This window comes from Neovison vison, chromosome 14 (genome assembly GCF_020171115.1).
Source record: "Neovison vison isolate M4711 chromosome 14, ASM_NN_V1, whole genome shotgun sequence".
In the NCBI taxonomy this organism is placed as follows: Eukaryota; Metazoa; Chordata; class Mammalia; order Carnivora; family Mustelidae; genus Neogale; species Neogale vison.
The window spans coordinates 22,305,001-22,320,987 of record NC_058104.1 but is presented as its reverse complement, the minus strand read 5'-3'; positions in this window follow the sequence as shown (position 1 = coordinate 22,320,987).

The following is a 15,987-nucleotide window of genomic DNA, read 5'->3' as shown; positions in this document are numbered from 1 at the left end:
TTGCATTGGGCCACTAGGCATGAGTGACTTTCTTCAACCAAAGAGCTGCCTTAAGGGGAAGCCAACCCGGGGCCTGCTTTCTCTCTCTTTCTCTTTCTTTCTTTCTTTTTCTTTTTCTTTCTCTTTCCCTTCCCTCCCCTCCCCTTCCCTTCTTCCCTTCCTTCCTTTCATTTCTTTCTTTCTTCTTTCTAATTGATTGACCTTGGAGCAGAGAAAATTTATGCCAAGACCTTGGTCTCAAAAGCTCACGGAAATCGTCTTTTAGCATCTGTCCCAGTGGCCGGGTCGTTTCTCCCGACCAGAGCCTTACCGGCCTCAAGCAGTCTTGATTCCAGATCATTTGTGGGACAAGGCAAGGTTGTACCTTGTCTCTAGTCTTATTTATTAGCTCATTACGACCACTAATCACAATTAAAAATAACGATGCCATCAAGATTATTCAAATCAGAGACAACCAATTTCAACTACCATTACTTGGAGATGGAATTATGGGTCTTGCTCTCTCTTTCCTGTGCTTGTAAAGGACTCCGTTCTTTCCATGACTCCTCCATCCCCCATCAGACTCTTGAATTACACTGGAGATTAACTTAATATGTAAAGTCACTTCTAAATGAATCCTGTTCTGCTACTTTTGCTTTGCCTGCCCTCCAGTCCCTGTATCTCCCTTGGTAGCCTTCAAATGTCGAGGCAGGGCATTCTGAGGCCAACATCTGGTATTGTTCTTGTAAACAACATTTTTTTTCCCCAGGTAGATGTTTCTCGGGGTGAGTCAGTGCTTTGCTCGGCTGGGTCATTTACATGGAAATGACATTCTGCACTTGGTACTTCCAATGTGTAGGATGTTTGTTCTGAAAGCATCTAGGATTTTCTCATAGTTTCAGATACAGAAGACAAAGTCAGTCTCTGTCTTTGTCTGTCTGTCTCTCTTTGCAGGTTTCTTGTCAGCGGGGCAGGGGTGGGGATAGGATCTTAAGAGAAGCTTCCCTAGACAGATGAAGTTTTAGCTGGCACCTGAGGGGCGGGAAGGAAGCTTGGGATGCAGTTGCTGTGTTTGAGTAGAAGAGAAGCCTGGCTGGCTGGGGTGCGGTGAGAGAGGGCTGGGTCGGTGGGAGAAGAAGGGGCAGATCATGCAACCTTTGGCAGGTGCATGAAGAACGTTGGGTACCAGCTCCTGGAAGATAGGGTGCTGGAGACTTCACTGTCTGAAACAGACATGGGTACATGGGTCACCCTTCCTGCTGATGAGATAACAGCTCTCAGCACGGGAGGAAGGGTATCCTCAGGGCCCTAGGAAGGAGAACCTCAGGAACTCAGTGCTGTCATTGACGGCACAATGCAAGCCACCTGGGCTTAGTGTTTCAGAGCCACTGGGATGAGGATGTATCTACCTTCATAACCTCCTGGCTTTCTTTACACCCGCTGACCCTGCTTTTGATTTTCAGGACTGTTCAGCCCCCATCTGCTCCGTGTTCTGCCTACGGACTTGGATCTCCTCTGCAGTGTCAAGATGGAAGGACCACAAGACTGGGATCCAGAAAATGTGAGTTTGAATCCCAGCTCTGACACTTCCTAGCCTCTGAGTCTCTGTGAGCTCAGCTGTAAAGTGGGGCCGGTGATGCTGTGTCATGCAGGATGCTGTTGGCTGCAGGTAATGGGGAAAACCTTCCTAAAAGCAGCTTACCCTGCCAGCCGCCAGCAGTGGGGCACTGTGGTTGTGGAGATGGTGAATTCGGCAGCTCAGTGTTGTTATCAAGTAGTCAGGGGCTCCCCAGCCCCCTCCTGTCTTTCAGTTCAGATATCTATAGATACTGGCTTTCCTTCTTACACTGGATCCCACCAGGCTTTAGGATAGATACTACTTATCTAGGTGTTATCTAGGTGTTACACCCAGAGGCAGCAAAGAAACCATCCATGCTTTCTGTCTGTGAATGAGTATACCTTTCTCAGAAGCTTTGCAGCAGCAGATTTTCCACTATAGTTCAATAGTCAGGGCTAAGATACAGGCTTGTAGTTTGCCAATGGCTTGAACCTGCTGCCACTGGCTTAGAGAAATCAAGATTCACCATTTGGCCTGGGGAAGAGCCCAGATCACACAGGACTGCATGGAGGATGGCGAAGAAGTTGGTAGTTCTCTTAGGAAGGAGGATGGCTGTTGGGTAACCAACAGACTAACCAAGTGTCTGATGTAGTGACTCATCCTGGAGGATTGCTATAAGGATGAAATGAGATGATGTATGAAAGCCTAGTACAACATTAGACTCTTAATAAGCACTTGTTAAATGGTAGGGATGATTATCATGGGTGATTTTCAGTGTTTTCTGAATGCTTCTCTGTTGCTTTCTGGATGAAACGATTGAAGCCCCATTGGTATTCTTGCAGAACATTAAGCTCGTCTTTATGTTGGGTAGAGAGAAGGCCATATCCGAGTTCAAACCACATGCTGGCCCTCAACTGAATTTCCAGATAATCATGCAACTCGATGTTTAGTTACATCTTTCTCTGATGTCCCAGTACTTGGCATGCACTGAGTGCTCAGTTAATGTGATCTGACCTGAATATAACCTCATGTTGAATTCTGAAAGGTACAGGTGAGGAGACAAAGGGAATTCCATCCCTCATGGAGTGAAGGCCCAGCCTCAAAGTGGTTATAGTGTGTCAGAGCCTCTAGCAAGAGCTTGGCCACACTTGACGTCCTGTTTTCCAACTCTGCTTCTTTGTCGGCCAACCATTTCTGGCGTTGATTCCTCCTATGAGGGGTGGACAGGAGACGTGGCTGTGCCTTCTCTTCCTCACCTTTCCCTGCCCCACGTGCTGGTTTTACAATATTGTCTTTAATGTGATCGGTATTACAAAATCCAGTAAAGGAAATTAAAAAAAAGGAATTTATTAAAAAAGAAAAGGTAACAAGTGATAAAATGTCAGGATGGGAAGGTGGGTGGATGGGGCTTCCAAGGCAGGTGAACTGCATCTCTGATCAGCCATGCCCCCTGGCTCCATGCTGGACGTACCAGGCTGGGCCTGAGGATTCCAGGGAGAAACACGGGGAAGGGGTTACCCTGATGCTGCCACACCTTCTCTCTTGTGTTTTTGTGTCCTACCATGTGGAGTAACTTTCCGTATGTGGCCGACTGAGAGTTCTGTTCTCCTTCCAGGGGATCCAATTGAGGTCCGTGAAGCATTTAATTTATTTACCTTTTTTTTTCTCTTACATGATATAAATGGAATCAATAAGCCTTCTGGATAGAATCCAAACTCTTGAGCACAACACAAGAGAAGCTTTTCCTCTAGCCTCAGCACCCATCGGTCTCCTAAGCCCAGTGCACACATGAGCCATAACGAACATTTTCTGCTCTCTCTCCCCTCCCTGTACTCTGCATATGCTGATGTCTCCACCCGGAACACTTGTCCCAGAACCTTCTATGGGCATGCACATCTGGCTAATTCCATCTCATACTTCACATCTCTGCTCTGATGTCACTTTCCCTAGGATGCTGCCCGTGACCCCTCTTGTAGGATTAGGAATCCCACCCTGCGGCTCTCCAAACCCTCACCCCTTGTAGCAGATTTAGGACACTGTTCTGTAATTGCTTTTTGCTCTCCTGCCAGCTAAGCCCCTTACAGGCAGGGACCGGATTTTATTCTTTCTCAGACCTCTAGCACTGGGTACAGGGCCCTGCACTGAGCAGGAGCCCAGTCCGTGGTTGTTGAGTGAATGCATGACATCATCAGCACAAGTGGTGGATGTCAGTCTGGAGCCATTCCTCTGGGCACACCTCCTCGTGGTTATTTTCCAGATGGAATCTCAGCAAGGAGAAGCCACCTCTCCCTCTGACTCTGTCCCTGCTCAGTCATTGCTCCGTTTCCTCTCATCAAATGGATTTTGAGCATCTGTTCTATAGAGAGCGCCGCACTGGGCAGCAGGGACACAGCACACAAGACAGATGTGGTGCCTGGCTTTGTCGAACTTCTTCTAGGCGTTGGTTTCTATTCACTCTTCTATTGCCAGTGTCTATCATGGTATTTGGCATTTGCTAGATCAAGTAGAAAAGCCAATGGTTTCAGGGCACACAAACATCAGGTTGGCTTTTGCGGGGAAAGAACAAATGGTCTTATTTCTCCTTAGAGCGAGAGGGCTTTCCAGGGAGAGACAGAGTTTGGCCAGAGACGCGAGTGTGAAGATAGCAGGATCACTGTGGTGACATCCTGGGACGTGCCTGAGCTCCAGCTTATTTCTAGCATGACAGCATCTCGGACGGTCACCGCGACCTCTTTACACATCGTTTTCTGCATCTGGAAAATGGGGATGACAGCAGAGCCAAGCTCATTATGTATGTGTGTGAATTCAGCAAGCCGGGCAGCCCCAAGCTCCCAGCATGGAGGGAGCCACTGATTGGATGCTAGCTTATTCTGAGGATGAGTAGAGGCTTAAAATGACGTCAGGCCTGGGAATGGCAGAAAGTGGTGTGTGTGTGTGTGTACATGTGTGCACATGCATGTGTGGCTGCGGGGGCACGTGTGTGCCTATGTGCCTGTATTTGCATGTGTGTATGGGGTGTCTACACATGCTTGGTAGACATGCATGTGTGGTGTGTGTGCACATGTGTGTTGTGTGCACTTCTGTTTGGTGCACGCGTTATGTATGTACATGTATGTGCACGCACACACATCTGGTGTGAACAGGCACATTTGTGGTGAGTGTGTGTGTGCATATGTGTGGTGTGTCTGGTATGTGTGGTGTGTGCCACATGTGCATGTGCACACACATCTTGTATATATTATGTGCATGTGTGTTACGTGTATGTGATGTGCACATGTGTGGTGTGTCTTGTATGCACATCTCTGGTGCATGTGTCTGGTATGTGTAGTGCACACCATGTGTGCATGCATGTTGTGTGCATGTGTTGTGTGTGTTGTGTTTGTGTACATGTGTTGTATGCACACCAGTGTGTGGTATGCGTGTGTCTGTGGTATCTGTGGTGTGTGTCATGTGCATATGTGTGCATGTGTGTGATGTGTGTATTGTGGGCACTGTGTGCCTGTGTATATGTGTGTGATGTCTTATGTGCACATGTGTGTTGTGCACATGTGTGTTGCGTGCATGTGTGTGTGCGTGCGGTGGTATTGGTGAGGCTGCAGTGTTCTACATGCTGGGGGCATGGCTGGCCTCAGTCGGGAGCCCCTGAGGATTGCGTAAGGGGGTGCAGCCTGGTCCTGTCTGTCCGCATTCGAGAGGAGGAGTACCTTACCCTATGCCACGGCAATCAGGATCCTTTGGGAAGAAGGAGAGGAGAGTCCTGAAGCACAGAGTGGTTGGGGAAGAGGGAGAACAGAGAAAACGCAGGAAAAAATGGAGGAGCCTCTGTCTGGTGCCAGGCTCTTGCTCTGTCTTCGTGAACAGTCCTGGGGTGGGTGTCAGGGCTCGGGATGAGGGAGGGGGTTGTCACAGTGATTTATGGGGCTCCCTCTCCGGGGCCTGGTGGAAGAGGGAAGTGAACTCAGAGGCAGGCTCCCCCAGACCAAAGAGTCAGGGCCTGTGGACGGGCTCCTCGGGGCGCCCCCGAGGCATCAGGCTGCCCTGTCAGTTACGGGGACCAAATGCTAGAGCAGCTTGCCTTGGGGGTGCTTCGCCGCCTCTGGACATGCTGATCTCTGCCCAGGCTGTCCCTGCAATGTCGCAGCCGGGTTGGCCGGCCTGGCCCAGCCCCCTTCCCTTCCGGCAGTCTATCCAAGGATATTTTTCTAGCTTTAATTTATTTTTTAAAGTAGCTTTATAAGCCTGTTAATAAAAGGAAAACTTGCTCCTTGCCCAACTGTCACTCAGCCTCTGCTCATCTCCTCTCGCCTGGGAAACTCACCGGCAACAATGCTGGCTCCTTTCTCCCTGCACATAAAAAGGTTTATAGATCTCTAGTTCCCCACAACTCAACCCAAAGTAGCTCTCACTTGACAGTCTTCAGAAATCAACACCGTCCCCCCTTCGACCAAGCTGCCTGCCCGAGCAAGGTCAGGCTACGCAGTGGGAAGGAGCCAAGTGTTTGCATCTCGCTGGCCGGGGCTGGGCTGTTTCTCCTTCAGAGGACACCTCCATCTTGGGGTGGCTTGGAGACCTTTCAGGGTGTGACAAGAAGCTGCTCCTCATCAGCCAGATCTGCTCCGGGCTGAGCCGCCACAGGGGGCTTGGATGTGAGAGAGTCGGGGATGCTGGCACTCCTACCTCCATGTTATTTCAGGGCAGATCACGGAAGGATGGCCATTGTGTGTCCAGTCCCTGAGCTGCATGCCTCGCGGGTACAACTAGCCTCGGGCTGTGCCCGTCCTCCCCACAATCTTGTTGATGCTGTGCGAGTGTGGCTGGAGGGCTCCAGGTGTCTGGTGCACAACTTAACATCAAGAAAGATGGAAATCGAAGCAAGTGTACTTTTGTTTTTCCACCTGTCTTGGAGCTACTTTCTATTACTACTTCTTCATTTTTTTTTTTTTTTTTTAGATTCCATTTATTTATTTGAGAGTGAGAGACAGAGCATGAGTAGGGGGAGGGGCAGAGGAGAAGCAGACTCCCCACGGAGTGTGGAGCCTGATGACTCGGGGCTTGATCCGAGGACCCCGGGATCATGACCTGAGGCGAAGGCAAAGGCTTAACTGATTGAGCCACCCAGGCGCCCCTGGAGCTACTTTCACTATGGGAATGCACCCTGTTCAGTTTTGAGCTCATTGAAGTTATGTGGATTTTTGCCCCAGATGTCATTGTCAGACGCTATAGGGATATTAGTGACCACAGTGGAGTCTTATGATTTCACGAGGCCCTTCGTTGGTCAGATTTCACCTCCTTGTAGGTCGAGCTTGTTGATCCTAGACATCGCCTGGGGAGAGGGGGAGGGAGACAATAAGGTATTGAATATCTGCCTCGTGCCAGGCTCTGGGTGGTGGTGGGGTGTGCGTTAGTCTCGCCCAAGGGTGGAGTCGTCACCATCCCCAGCCTATGTGAGACCCAGAACGCTTTGTAGCCAGCAGGTGGCGGAGGACGGAATTGGGTTTGCAGTTGAGAACACCTGTCCAGCTGAGAAGTCTAGCAGAGGTCAGAGCAGAAGCTCCGTAAATACTAGTGCATTAGTCTTCTTGGGGTTTCTCTTTTTTAGTACACCGACTGAGCTGGCTCTCGTGAAAAGAAGAATAATGAACGAAATTACCATAGGTCTGTGGGAATTGGTCCCCTTCTCGCCCCACCCCCTATTCAAATTTTTATTAAGCGCCTTCTCTATTGCATGCTTTCTGCTGTGTGAGAAGACACATGGGTTCCTGCCTGTGAGAGGCTTCCAGTCAGGGTCTGCTCTGTCCAAGTGGCTGCCACCAGCCACACGTGACTGCTTGCCACGTAAACTGTGGCCCACGAGCTTGAGGGCTGGAAACTTTAGTTTTTACTTTGCTTTAAAACCTGTGACTTGATTCAGTTATTGGACAACTTGTACGAATGCTTACAACAACTTGTCATTTTACAACAGTTCTAGATTTTATCAAAGCTCATTGCAGATCAACTATTGCCAGGGAAAATGTGGCATCTGAATCGAGATGTTCTGTAAGTAGAAAACACACCGTGCATTTCGAAGACTGAGTGTGAATAAGAATGTAACTTCTTTCATTATTCGTTTTGGAAATACGGGTTGCGTGTTGAAATAATAGATTTCAGATATATCGGGTTAAAATGCGTTGATATGAATTCTGCCTACTTCTTTTCAACTTTTTATTTTATTTATTTTTTAAGGGTTTATTTATTTATTTGAGAGAAATAGCACGAGTGAGGGGTGGGGCGGGGCAGAGAGTGAGACTCTCAAGCAGATGCCTTGGTGAGTGTGGGCCCAACTCGGGGCTTGATCCCACCACCCATGAGATCATGACCTGGGCCAAAACCAAGAGTGGGATGCTTAACTGACTCACCCACCCAGTCAACCCATAACGTCTTATCTGAATCCTCTGCCTCATAGGCAGAGCCTGCCTGGAGTTTCTCTCTCCTTCTCTCTCTGCTACCCCACCTCTAAATAGATAAATCTTAAAAAAAAAGGTGTATAAACCCCCTAAGATAATGCCTGGCACATACATAGTAAGCCTTATGTAAATATATAGTAAATCTTAGAAAAAATACATTTGTGCTCTCCCTGCCCACCCCCATGCCCACCCCAAAGTTAGCCATTGCGGTTCCTTCTGTTCTTTTGTCCTGGCCCCTATAAGCATGTGTGGTTGTTGGTAATTGCTTGTTTTATCAAAACGTGATCATATATACACCGGAACATGACCTTCCCCCCTACACATATGATAACTGGGTTGTGGACTCTTTCTCTACTAAGATCCTTGGTGTCTGCAATTGACTTCATCATAATTCCATGGCAGAAATGTAAATTCTGTAAATGACGGTTCCCCGACAAATGTCCTTTTTGTTTGTTTGTCTTCTGAAAATTCCTGAGCATTAAAATCTTCCACTGGAAAGGCGGGGAGGAGGCCAACCTGATTAATTCTGCTTCCCAACTTGAGTAAGCTTTGGGGCGAAGCTACAGATTCAATGCATACGGCAAGAGGGTCATTTTGAGTTAAGCAGCAATCTGAAATCACCCAACAGTTAGATAATTGACCCAATTTAATTTTCCTATAGAAGGACGACCGCTGGTTTGTCTGCTTGATCTATAGGTATGTCATCCTGTGCATTACACACCAGTCGGCTAAGTATGAAGCGATTATTACTAATTAAAATCACTTCCCTGCAGAACGGCACCTCCGCCACCTCACTAGCCCACCTGCCCACTTTCCCCAGGATTCACCCCTTCAGGAACGGTTCATGGGAGCCAAAAATCAATAGCTCAATTAACAGTCAGGATCGGGGCTTCCAGGCAACAGAGATCAGGATCAATAACTTATGTTCAGTGAAATTAAAGACAGTTGTTAAGTCAAGTGTTTAAAAGCTGTAGGCACAGACTGGGGGCATATCCATCAAAACCCGTTGGGCTCTTTCTCTGGCGAGATCAAGAAGTGCATCTCTCTTTGCCCCATCTTCCGCATGGACGGGTGCCTAATGAAGCGGGGCCAGCTTCACTGATGCTTTTCTGAAATAAATCCCCGGGCCCCAGGACTACCATGAGCATCTGAACCTCCTTGAGGGAGCCTCTTCTTTCATTAAGAACAATGTCACCAAAGTGGACACTCCAGAATCCTCTCTGACATCCATGGGAGTTGGTGGGGGGGAGGGTAGAGCGAGTGAAGTTTTCCTGCATCTTTGGTTTGTTCCATCTGCCCTGCGTCATGAACGTTTAATCATTCAACTACGATTCAGTGAACGTGGACTCTGATCTTCTAAGCTTGACCTGTAGACCTTTCATGAGTTGAACCCATCTCTGGTTCTACTGCTATTACCTGGAATAGTTAGCATATGCTAGGACTGAAGTAATAAATAGCTCCAGATAAGTTGGAGTCATATAACAGGCGTCTGCCTCCTCTGTGACAGTCCTTGCGGGGTAGTTCCTGCTTCCGTTCCATGGCCTGGACATTAACCAGAATCGTAGAGGCAAGAAAGTTTGGGAAATATAGCCTATTAGGATGTCCAGGAAATAAAAGAGGGGTGAACAGATTTGGGAGGTCAGCGAGCAGTGTCTGCCTCATTAGCATTACCTCCCCCTGTGGATACCTGTAATTAGACCTTCGCTCTCTTTTGATGCTAGAGTTTCTCTTTCTTCTAGGGAACTCATTCCATTGTTGGGATAGTCTACATGTGCTTGCCCAGGGATGTTCCCATGACCTAAGCTGGGCTCCTTGGGATATTTCTGTTGGATCTATCAATAAAAGGCCATCGGTTTCTACTGGAGTTATTGAGCTGGTAGGACAGGAGTCTTGGGTTGTCTTGTACATCATACCTGCAATTTGAATAACCTGTACCTAAGTCAGAGACACTGTCCCATAATATCTCCTATGCTAGCTGGAAGGGGAGATGGGTCCTTGAGAACACTGGCTGAGTCCTTAGATCCAGTTGTGTCCAAAGCCAGTTATCTCTGGACCCTTCCAGAAAAAGAGACCAATAAATATTCATAAACTCCTTGGCCTGTGTGGGCCACTAGGCTGACTGGACATAAACTATTCTTTGATCATGAACCATTTCTATTCAACGAGAATGAAAATCTCAAGTCAATGGAACTGAAGATATCCCTTCTTTCTTACTTAAGATGGTTTTTATTTTGGTTTCTACCAGTAGTAGCTGCAAGAATGTTGATCAGTGTCTTCCCAGCATACACTAGTTAAAAACACGGGACACTGTTTTCACAGCCGAACACCTCCACATAGGTGTGGAAAACACCTGTGTTTTGCACTTGCTGTTTATTTTGCTGGGAATCTTTCCCCCTCTTCTCTATCCATTGGACTTGTCTTCATCTTAAATATTAATCTAATTAAGTTCTCTTCAATCTTTCAGTAGAAACAGGCTGTCTTTGATGGGCCGGATGACTTGCTAGGTGCTGGGAAACAGAGATGAATAGGATAGGACCTTGTGGTCTGTGGAGAGACAGTCACAGACACAGGACCATACAGAGAAATAATAACCATAATAATGAGGATTTGTTGAGGGCTTGCTACGTGCCAAGCACATAGTTTCCAACTTTCATGCGTCTTCAACATTGGCCCATGTGCTACTATTACTCCTATTTCACACACAATGAGACTGGGGCACAGAGAGGTTATGGAACTTGCTGGAGATCCCTTAAACAGCCAGAATTTGCACTTGGGGTGTCTAACTCTGCGGCTCTCCATCTCAGCCGCTGTGGACAGCTGCCTGTAACAGTGCTAGTACGGGTGTATGACTGGCTGATACGGGGGAGGGCGTCCGGGTACGAGGTGGTGCTGGCTGCCATCTCTCTTGCTTCCTCATGAGCTCCTTGATTTGGGAACAAGATCTCATGGCCTCTATTTCCCGAACACGGAGTCTCAGTGTGCCTAGTACATAGTCACCCTCTTTACCAAGGGTTGAGCAGAAGTTCTAAACACCTCTGATAGAAAAGAGGAATGCACGGTGGTAGACAGACAGATTAGAAAACATGCGTGGTCTTTCTTGACCACTGTGAGCTCCACCACCCTGGAATCTTCAGATTCAAGAGGAATGGTGAGCATTAAGACATGGCATGGCTGGCTTCTGAAGGTGACTATGACTGTAATGGACCTTCAGGACCAGGTTCACTTGGAGAGGTCAGGATCCAGCCGGGTGACACATCCTCTTTATACATCAGCTGTCATGGACATGGTACACTTGATCCATGGACATATGACTGAATAAGTGGGAGCTAGCATTTATTAACGGATGAACACTTTATGGGCATTTATTAATTCATCATCAGAAACTATCATCCTGTCATTACTCTGTGGTCAGTGCTTGGAGGAGGGGCTAGGAGGTCATGGGTACCTGCCTTGACCCAGTAATGCTACCAAACAAAACCTGCAGAACACCAGCATACAAAAAAACAAAAAACAAAACAAAACAAAAAACAGTTAGTGCTCAGGCATCTGGAGGTCACATAAGAGTTGGCCAGATGGCTCTGCTGATGTTTGCTGGGAATCAGCCGACCATAGGCTGATCTAGGCTGGCTTTGACAATGTGACCATGGTCCGCGTGCGTCTCGTCTGTTGACAGGCTAGCCCGGGTATGTTTCTAGGATCGTGACTGAGGCGCACACCCATTTCAATACTGTATTGTCTCATGTTTGCTCACATCCTTTTGACTAAAGCAAATTGCTTGGCTCCGCTGAGCCTGGGGTGAAGGGGCAGTTTGGGAGGACATTGCAAAATTATGTAGCAAATGTTGTACCTATAGGAAGGATGAAGGGTTGGGGCCATCACTCTGAGCACAGGACCCAATAAATGAGTGTTGCATCAATGAACGGTGAACCCGTGAGGCTCTGAGGAGATACAGAAGAGCCCGGGGTTCCACAGTGAGTGCTCTGCAGAGCTGTGCTCTGAATCCAGGCAGGATGAATGATGCCAGTGGGTAGCTTTGGAGGCTGCCAGAGGTCCCAGTCGCCATCTCTCCTGTAGCCTTTCCCCTGATGTTAAGCTGAGGTCTGGAGCTTCTATATCCGGTGACCAGAGCCGTTGGTCCTAAACTCAAGCCAGACCAGGAAAACCTTCACCCCTGGGGAAAAAGACATAGCAGTGCCTCCTAAGGGAATAGCAACTGGTTTCAAAGCCTCAAATGAATCCAGCTTTTTCTTTTTACATTAAGACAAGTTTTGAAAGACAGAAGCTGCATGTGTTCATTATATGTAAGATGGCCAGAGAGGATTGCCCAGCAAGTCAGATGAAGATAATGTATGACCTACAGATAGCAACTGGGGATACTTAGGTGTATATCCCTCTACCTATTTTCATTAGTATTATTTACAAAATTAGATAGTGTTTTTGATGGGGAATTTTGGCTTAAACGTATGCTACAAACATAGCTCTCCCCCAGTCCCAGCCCACTGAAAGTATAATAATATTCAGTGGCTGCAGAGTATCCTTCTGCATGGGTCACACTGTAATTCATTTGCCCAGTTGTCAATTGAATATTTATGTTGTTTTCAACTTTGCGCTGTTACAGATAATGCCAGGATTCCTAATTTGTAATTTCATCTCTCTTTTCATTATGAAAATGACAAGCGGCTGTACATAAAATTTTGAGAAAGGAGCGAAAAAATACCTCCCCGTCAACACCATCAAAGCCCTTGTAACTATTCTACCTTTTCTTCTAGTCTTTTCTTTCACACATAATTGTATGCTAACCTTTTCCTGACTATAAAAATAAAATACGATGACAACACCAAAAAAGCAGGAACAAAAATCATCCATGATTCCACCGGCTGGAAGCAATCACTATTAACCTTTTGGCCTGTTTTCCCTTCTTATTATTATTATTGTTATTAATTATTTCTTATTATTTTACATGACAGAGATCATAGCAAACCTGCAATTGTTTTAGTCTTAATACCGTATCAGAGCTTTCTCTTTGGGATGAAAAGATTTACAAAGTAATTTTGAAGGATTATTTAAAAAAAAAAGTCCTTTTTTTTTTTTTTGAAAAAAAGCATCAACTATTACAACCTAATATTTTCCTGATTGCATGCTCTCCCTTTGAATAGATGGGTCACGATTAATTCAACATCCCCATGGAGGGAGAGCGTTAGCTATTAGGTTTGCTGCCAGATTTTTGGAAGTGGATTTACTGGCTGTGGGCTGGAAGTCTATGCACATCTAAAAGGCTTCTATATGATCCTGTTTCTATTCAGTATACATAACCAGCATCCAGGGCACACCATACTGTGTCCTGATCTTATTTTGTTTTATTTTTTAAAAGATTTTATTTATTTATTTGAAGGAAAGAGAGAGCCTGCATGCACAAGGTGGGGAGAGGCAGAGGGAGAAGCAGACCTCATGGTGCAGGGGGACCAATGCAGAGCTTGATCCCAGGACCCTGGGGATTGTGCTGTGTCCTAATTTTAACTTCTCTTCTTGGCATAAACATTTCTTAAACCTTGATTGCTTTAAAGGAAGGGATGCTCTCATACATTTTGTGTCCCCAGTCCAGTGACTGGCTCCTGAGCTAGCTTAAGTAGCCATTAGTAGCAAGGGCATGGATCAGGTCTCCAGACAGCCTGGGTCCGCATCGGAGGGATCACTTTTGGCAAGTTCACATCGGATAAAGGGCTCATCGGATAAAGGGCGACTGAGAAACTACCACCCCCCTAGGGTTTGTGAGGACTCAGTACCTGGCCTCCAGCACTCTGTGAATATAAGCTTGCTTCGTTCTTTTTGAATTGAAGGAGTCTATGTGTTGGTTAAAAGCATGGGCTTTCAGAATCATGCAGCCCAAAGTTCTGGGCAGCTTTCTGCCATAAAGAAGTTCGGGTGAGACATTACTACAAGCCTTAACTCTCTTTATTGGTACAACGGACCCAGAATCCTACCTACCCATGGTGTGGCCGGTGCGTGAGGATGATCGAAGGGGACGTAAGTCAACTGTGCAGCATGTTGCCTGGGAGCTAGGAAACACCAAATGCATGGGAGCTCTGATAATTGCCAGAGAGGGAATACAAGCTTTGCCATCACATTTTCCACCTCCATTTGCACTGATCGCTGGCATTAGGAATTTTAAAAAAATTTTATTTTTTAAATTACTTTTCAGTGTCTAGAATTCATTGTGTATACACCACACCCAGTGCTCCATGCAATACGTGCCCTGCACAATACCCACCACCAGACTGACCCAACATCCCACCCCTCTCCCCTCCAAAACCCTCAGTTAGTTCCTCAGACTCCACAGTCTCTCATGGTTCATCTCCCCTTCCAATTTCCCCCAACTCTTTTCTCCTCTCCATCTCCCCATGTCCTCTGTGTTATTCCTTATGCTCCAAAATAAGTGAAACCATAAGATAATTGACTCTCTCTGCTTGACTTATTTCACTCAGCAGAATTTCTTCCAGTCCCATCCACGTTGATATAAAAGTTGGGTGTTCATCCTTTCCGATGGAGGCATAATACTCCATAATGTATATGGACCACATCTTCCTTATCCATTTGTCTGTTGAAGGGCATCTTGGTTCTTTCCACAGTTTGGCAACTGTGGTCATTCCTGCTATGAACATTGGGGTACAGATGGCCCTTCTTTTTACTACATCTGTATCTTTGGGGTAAATACCCCGTAGTGCAATTTCAGGGTCATAGAGAAGCTCTATTTATAATTTCTTTCTTTCTTTCTTTCTTTCTTTCTTTCTTTCTTTCTTTCTTTCTTTCTTATTTATTTATTTATTTATTTATTTGACAGAGAGAAATCACAAGTAGATGGAGAGGCAGGCAGAGAGAGAGAGAGGGAAGCAGGCTCCCTGCCGAGCAGAGAGCCCGACGCGGGACTCGATCCCAGGACCCTGAGATCATGACCTGAGCCGAAGGCAGTGGCTTAACCCACTGAGCCACCCAGGCGCCCCTCTATTTTTAATTTCTTAAGGAATCTCCACACTGTTTTCCAAAGTGGCTGCACCAACTTAAGTGTAAGAGGGTTTCCCCTTTCTCCACATCCTCTCCAACAATTGTTGTTTGCTCTCTTGTTGATTTTGGCCATTCTAACTGGTGTAAGGTGGTATCTCAATGTTTTGATTTGAATCTCCCTGATGGCTGGTGATGATGAACATTTTTTCATGTGTCTGTTAGCCAGTTGTATGTCTTAATCGAAGAAGTGTCTGTTCATGTCTTCTGCCCATCTTTTGACATGATTATGTTTTGTGTGTGTTGAGTTTGAGAAGTTCTTTATAGACCTTGGATATCAGCCCTTTGTCTGTACTGTCATTTGTGAATATCTTCACCCATTCTGTGGGTTGCCTCTCTGTTTTGGTGACACATTTCTACACACAAATGTGCAGAAGAATGAAACTCAACCATTCTCTTACACCATACACGAAGATAAACTCGAAATGGATAAAGGAATTTGATGTGTCCTTGTAGATGATTCTTTCTTTTGCTGTGATAAATATCCACGTGTGTGGGTGTAAGTTGCTGTGACTGATTGTTGTTTTCCTCATTTCCTTTCTAACCCACCGGTGGCTTGGAGGGGCTCCCTTGTGTCTCCCTGTTTGGGACGCGGCCCCCAGCCCCAAGATGAGAGGAGATGTGTTCAGGGACCCTTGGCCACGGCATGTTTGGAAGCCCTGCCTTGGGCAAGATGGGGTGTTTAGAAGCAGAGGGTTGTGGAGGTGACCCCGAGGAGCACAAGCTCCCTCGCCATTTCGAGATGAGAGTGTCTTCCATGCGGTTTTGTAAATAGAAGATGATACAAGTACGGGGCTTTGCACGATGTCAGTGTGGTGATTTTCCCAGTCCCAGGGACCTGAGAGCTCTCTAAAACACTTGAGAAAATCTGCTACGTTGTTGGCAGCCGCCTCATGTGCTAGGCTATGCTGTTCTTTTCCTAATTGCGTTCTTAAAATATGTGCTTGATGA